This window comes from Gracilinanus agilis, chromosome 1 (genome assembly GCF_016433145.1).
Source record: "Gracilinanus agilis isolate LMUSP501 chromosome 1, AgileGrace, whole genome shotgun sequence".
Lineage (NCBI taxonomy): Eukaryota > Metazoa > Chordata > Mammalia > Didelphimorphia > Didelphidae > Gracilinanus > Gracilinanus agilis.
Genome location: NC_058130.1, coordinates 204,344,811 through 204,352,102, shown reverse-complemented (window position 1 = coordinate 204,352,102; position 7,292 = coordinate 204,344,811).

The following is a 7,292-nucleotide window of genomic DNA, read 5'->3' as shown; positions in this document are numbered from 1 at the left end:
TTTTACAGTGTAGGAAGCTGAGGTCTAGGAGTTCTAGATAATAATAATGACAACATTTATTTAGCCTGTTAAGGCTTTTAAAGTGCTTTACATATACTAATTTAATCCTCATGAAATCCCTGTGCAGTGGATACTATTGTTGTCTGTTCTAGAGATGAAGAAACTGAGGCTGAAAAAAGTTAAGTGATTTACACAGCTAGTGTCTGAGGAAGGATTTGAATTTCTGTCTTCCCAGCTCTAGGCAGAGAACTCTCTTAGACAGAGAGCAAGACCTGGTCAGGAAGACCTGAGTTCAAATCTGAAATGAGTCACTAGTTGTATGACCCTGGGCAAGCAGTTAATCCTATTTGCCTCTTCCATAAAATGAGCTGGAGAAGGAAATGGCAAACCACTCCAGGATCTTTGCCAAGAAAACTCCTAATGGAGTCGATGAAGTTAGAAATGGCTGAAAAGACTAAACAACAAACTTCCTGACTCAAAGTCCAATTTTCTATTCCACTGGACCACCTAGTTGCCTCAGAGTAAGATGGAGATTTTAAGGATATTGATCTACCTGTTCTAAGGACTGAATGAAAGAATGATACTGCTATTATTGCTTCTGGAGAGATCCTGAAAGTTCAGCAGAGCTAAGAATGGACCTGGTTCTGTTCATTGAAGCCTTGAGAGAGAAGTGGATATGATCTCCCTTAAGTGACCTGAGAGGAGAGTTCTTGGTCTCAACTTTAGAGAGGCCACAGTATAACTGCTCCAAAGTGTCTGCTGTGGAAAAAGGATCCATATAGTTTAAGTGATAGAAATTCTAGGAAGAGCATCTATTACTCTTGAGCCTCAGCTATTTGGTTAGAGGAGGGGAAAGTCCCTGAGCAATCTGAATCCCTGAACCCTAGAATCTAGGCCAAGGGGGTTTCCCAGAAGAATGTAATCTTTCAGTGAGAGAAGGGTATTTTCTGATCAGGATCAGTCTCAGGGAATGCTTCTTTAAAATCAGATCCAAGGGGAAGCTGGGTGGCTCAGTGGATTGAGTCGGGCCTAGATATGGGAGGTCCTAGATTCAAATCTGGCTTCGGACACTTCCTAGCTGTGTGACCCTGGGCAAGTCACTTAACCCCCATTGCCTAGCCCTTACAGCTCTTGCCTTGGAACCAATGCACAGTATTGATTCTAAGATGGAAGGGAAGGGTTTAAAAAAATAAATCAAATCAAATCAAATCAGTTCCAAGTTTGAGGGTTTGGAGATTCAATCCAATAAGCGTGTAAGAGAAGGGAAATTTCATTTTCTGGGCAGTGGGACTCTTCATGAGAATGCCTGGTGTTGAGAATGAGAGCAATAAGGGATTCCAGGTACAATACAGGGGAGCAAGAGACCTAATCTTTGCCTTCTGATATTATCATGAGTTACTCAGATGGTTCTGGTATTATGCATTCTCTTCTTTTATGAGGGGTGGTGGTGGTTTAAACACATTTTATTTTAGACAGTCTACAAGATATCTTTTAAAAAATATTTATTTTTTCAGTTACATACAGAAATATTTTTTTACAATTGTTTTCTGATAATTTCAGATTCAGATTCTCCCCCACCGCAGTGGCAAAATAGTCTGATAAAGGTTATACCAGTGTTTTTATGCAATACATATTTCCATATTGATCATTTTGTGATAGAAGATACATATCACACATACAATACAAGAAGGAAATAAAGTGGAAGATAACCTGCTTTTATCTATAAGCAATTTCCAACAGTTCCTTCTTTGACTGTGGAAAGCATTTTTATCATGAGTCCCTTAGAGTTATCTTGGAGCCTTGTTTTGCTGATGACAGTTTAGTCCTTCATAGTTGATCCTCGTATATAATATTGCTGTTACTGTGTACAACGTTCTCTTGGTTCTGCTCATTTCACTTTGGATCAGTTCGTATAAATTTTTTCTGAGCTCATACTGTAAATCATTTCTTATGGTGCAATAGTATTTCATTCTAATATATACCTCAACTGGTTTGACCATTCCCAAAGTGACAGATAGTCCCTCAGTTTCCAATTCTTTGCCACTTCAAAAATTTCTGCTAAAAATATTTTTGTCCTATGAAGATTAAAATTAATATGCAAAATACTAAATATTATATTTATACATATTTTATTAATAATAAACTAACAAAAGAGACTAACTAAAAAGTCTTAATCAGCTCACTCCCAGGAACCAAAAAGAGAGAGGAAAGAGTTACAGCCAACTATAAAACAATAAAATGACCACACAAACGTGGAGAGACAGGAGAGATTAAAGAGAATTTTGGGAAAACTAAGGGACTTATGGGGGATGAAGTCCAAGCTTCAAAATCTCCATTTATACACCGCCCCTGTGATCCTTTGGGAGACCAGTCTCCTCAATGGATCACAAAAACATAATCAATTTATAAATTGCAATAATTTGTAGATAAAAGGAAATAAAGAACAAAATCAATGATTACTACATTAACAAAAGGCCAATTTGGGGGTACTCCCCTTTGGCATAAAAGTATACATTCAAAACAAATGCTCTCAACCTCCCAAAGTTCAAATTCATATCCCAAAGTTCAATTCTAGATCTTCTTGATGCAGTATGTGGTCTCTGCAGGTATCTTCATGGTGCCTTCTCCAAACAGGTTCGTTGTCTGGATTCTGGAAAGTAGAAAATTTCTTATCCTAAAATTTCCTAAATTGAAATCAAAGTTCACAACAATAGCAAAGTCCCCCCTGAGGAAAATAATAACAAACAGGAATCACTCAGGGATACATGGCTGAGTTATAAGGTATATGAATCAATTGCAAAAGAAATAAAAAAACATAAAAAAATCTACATAAAAGAGAAAAAATAACTTGTGGATGAAATATAAAATATTAAAGTCTTATGTCTAAAAAGTAAAAGAAAAATAAAACTATAACTAGTCCTTGAATCAGGGCCCAATTAAAGTGATTTAAGTAATTATGCACTTATCTAATCAGTAACCAGGACTATAGAAACTTTGCTACACTTATAAAAGACAGAAAAGGGACTAGATTATAGGAGCCAGAATGATAGCCAAGATAAGGTGCTTGGATAGAATGTGGTTCAGAGGAAGTCCTGTATCTTAACATATGTTAAGCACCACAACCTTGAACCCCAAACAGGTTAAAGTCCTCTTGTCTTGGCTCAAAATTATGCAGGTCAGCTTTGTGCTTTTTTGGCACTGTGCAATGGCTTTTTTAATATCCTTTTCTTCTGTAATCAGACAGAATTATTAAGCAAAGTCCCATAATTATTTTAAAACAATCAATGGCATTATTCTATAGTTTAAAGCTTTTTGGGTATGCATTAATATTAGAACAAATGTATTTTAAATTTATATTACTGCAAAAAAAAGATTAATATTGATAATATTTTTGAGTACAAAAATGAGAGAAAAAAGAACCTCAAAACTGTATTGCACATACAAGGGGAAAAAAAGAAAAGAATGTTTTAAAAATAAAAAAAATATAGCTTAGAATCAGTGAAAGGTTTCTCACCCAAAAAAATGAGATCCAATTTCCTTTTTAAACTTGGTCATGAACTACTGTGAATGCTATTTTTACAGAATAACAGATGTATAAAAATAATAATATCATAGATAATGTACATTCAAGTAAACTACCAAATTCCCAAAATTCACAATAGCCTAGTTATTGACAATAGCAAACAAAACCATTAATACATAGAATTCACATGAGTTTATAGATAGCCACTTGTGTGATGTTTAAAAAAATCTATACTTGTCACAAATTCTACAGGTATAGCAAATCTTTCAACCTTGGCAATTGCTGATGAAAACCTACTTGGGTCTAAAACATCACCAAGAATTTTAGATCCTTCTGGTGGGAAAGTAAATAAACTAAAAAGTTAAAATATCATGCATGCAGAAGCTCTTTTTGGCTTCTTGCTTTATATATATATATATATATATGTGAAAACAGCATCCATTCAGAAGGTATCTAAAATCATTTCTAAAGACCCCTTATAAAATAACAATTTAAATTCTGAAGTCATTATATTCTTCAAGGTCATATAAGTAGCATGTGACCTCAATAGTTAAGATGACAAATCCAGGATACATAAGACTTATGGGCTTTTTACAATGATATGTTGTTCAGTAAAATCCTAGGGAAACAGTACAGATAAAGAATCATATAACAGAATAGATATTAATTAGATTAATACAGATAAAATTTAAAAATTTAAACCTTAAAGAAATTAGCAAATACAATAATATAGGGAAATGACAAGTTATAAGCAGTGTAGTAAAAAATCTTTTTTACCAATCCCAATAGCCTTGTTTACTATCTTGAGGGGGAAAGCTGAAAATAATTAGCAAGCAATAAACTTTCAGATATCTTTTTAAGGTTATTTTCCCTCCCCCAGCATTTTAATCCATTCAGATTTTGTTTGTCATAGCTCTGAATTTTGTTATAGTGAGGGAGAATTCTGCACTGAACATAGTGTGCATGATCCTCATAATGGGTAAGGGTAAACTAAAATGCCAAAGGGGTGTGAGGAGATTAATTTCTTCGTGAATCTTAAGATTAGTCAAGTTCTCATCTGCAAGGTATTCAATCAGCACAAAAAAAAACCCTGGAAAAGAATTAAGCAGATCCAAACTTCACTTTCAAGCATGCTTTGAAACAGCATTATTCCTGAAGAGGCTGAATGGGGTTTGTTTATAGAGTAAACAAAAAGAGGCAAAATTTCTAGAGGGAGAACAATAGGGTATTTGCATATGAGAGAACTGGCTTCTCTTGGTCAGGAGAAGGCCAAAAGACAAAATCCCAAAAACTTCTACTTCAAATCTACTAATTTAGTCTCTCTGCCCTCAAAAGAAAAGGCAGAGGAGTCCCCTGTATTCATTCTCTCTCTCTCTCTCTCTCTCTCTCTCTCTCTCTCTCTCTCTCTCTCTCTCTCTAAACCTTTACCTTCCATCTTGCAGTCAATACTATGTATTGGCTCCAAGGCTCCAAGGCTAGGCAATGGGGGGTTAAGTGACTTGCCCAGGGTCACATAGCTGGGAAGTGTCTGAGGCCCCATTTGAATTCAGGACTTTCTGTCTCTAGGCCTAGCTTCCAATCCACTGAGCTACCCAGCTGTGTATTCTCTCTTGAAACTGGAAGACTGAAGACTACATCTCTTTTCTCTCCAGCTCTTACCAACTGTGCCCTCTCATGAAGGCCTAGAGCAGTGGTTCCCAAACTTTTTTGGCCTACCACCCCCTTTCCAGAAAAAATATTACTTAGCCCCCTGGAAATTAAATGTTTTAAATTTTAATAGCAATTAATAGGAAAGCTAAATGCACCTGTGGCATCTAGGTGACTTGGTGGCTCAGAGCAAGGCCTGAAGGCAGGAGGTCCTAGGTTGAAATCTGGCCTCAAATACTTCCTAGCTGTGTGACGTTGGGCAAGTCACTTAACCTCTATTGCCTAGCCTTTACTACTCTTCTCTCTTGGAACCAATACTTAGTATCGATTCCAAGACAGAAGGTAAGGATTTAAAAATAAAAATGAAAATGTAAAAAGAGGAAAAATATGTTACATTAAAACCTTTCTTCAGGTCTCTATAGGGAGAAAGATTCTGGGAAGAAAATGGCACATAGGGAAGTGGCAAGCTCAGTGATTTTCTTCTCCCTAGTTGGAGACTTTGAGAAATTTCCCTTTGGGTAAGATCTGGGACTCTTTTTTGTTTGAGCTGAGTTATCTTGCTCCCAAAATGAGAGCTCTGCTAGTCTATATTGTCTGGTATATATTCTTACATGTATATTTTCTCTGATTTCTGTTTTGCTGTTGACTTGGATAAATAGGATTATTTGCTGTTTGCTATGTGTGTTCATTGTAGAACTGGCAATTGATGGGGAGAGATCAAGTCTTGGATATTTAGCTTGGGGCATTCCTTTCCCATTAAGGAACGTGGCTTGTACCTAAGTATTTCTTCCTCCTGATCTACAATACTCAAGGATCTAGATAGTTATATTCCAGCCCTTTAACTTGCTCTGAGGTGTCCAGTCTCTGATCCCAAGGCTCTTGCTTCCCCTTTTGGCAGAAATCAGTCTTCCTTGGAAAAGAATAGGAATAGGAGAGACACTAGAAATGTCTATTCTGGTCTTCCTGAGAATCACATCTAGACAGACCCATGTGACATATATAACCTACATAGGAAAAAATAAAATGTAATCACACTTTATACCTGTAACACTTCACAGGGGTTGGAAAAGGTGGCTTTCCTTCTTCACCCTCTCCACCCGCTGGAGCCAACCAAGAACTCATCTCAGATGCTTGAGTTTTCAAAGGGCTTAGATAAGATGAGTTACTAACTCTATTCCTTCCAGTGAGATAGGATGTAAAGAGCTTCTACATCCTAAAGATCCTTGGTCTTGTCATCTGACCTACTTATATGCCTAATGACCCCTGTGCCTAGCTTTTTTTTTTTTTTAAACCCTTGTACTTCGTGTATTGTCTCATAGGTGGAAGATTGGTAAGGGTGGGCAATGGGGGTCAAGTGACTTGCCCAGGGTCACACAGCTGGGAAGTGTCTGAGGCTGGATTTGAACCTAGGTCCTCCCATCTCTAGGCCTGACTCTCAATCCACTGAGCTACCCAGCTGCCTCCCCTATGCCTAGCTTTTCATTTTGGTGACCATAGGAATTCCTTGCTTTTCTATGCACCCTATACCCTGGGGTATATGAGGTATTCAGGGAAGTCTAGTACCTCTGCGGTAAGGATCTGCCAATCCGTTTTCAGGGCTGCTCATCCACTTCTGGTGCCCACCTGCCACCCAGCTCTTGCCTATGGCTCCAATAAGCTGCAGCATGCACAGCAGCCACATCAAGCAGGCAAGCTACATTAGCTTGTGGGTAACAGATAGGCCTCAAACCCATCAGTGAATTGGGGGATGTCTACCTCAGGCATGTGAAAACTTCTACCAGTGTAAGGGGTGGAGGAGGACAATTCGTTCCAATGGCAGTGAAGGCAGGGAAAACAGACTCTGTGGAGCATTTAGAGGTTGGTTAGACCTTGAAGAAACCAATGTCATCTACTGCATCCCTAGCCATCACCAGGCATCTTGACTTTTGTCTTGCCACTGGAGGCTGATGACTCTGGAAAAGGGAGTGTGCCTGACAACTTTGTGCAAATCTGCCTAAAAAATACTTAAATCTTATTTATTCCCAAGGTAAACAGCATCGCCACGATGTCATTTTGGTCCTCTGACTATAAAGCACAATAACCAACCATCCACCCTACAGCTACACTTTTTCATGCTGTCTTT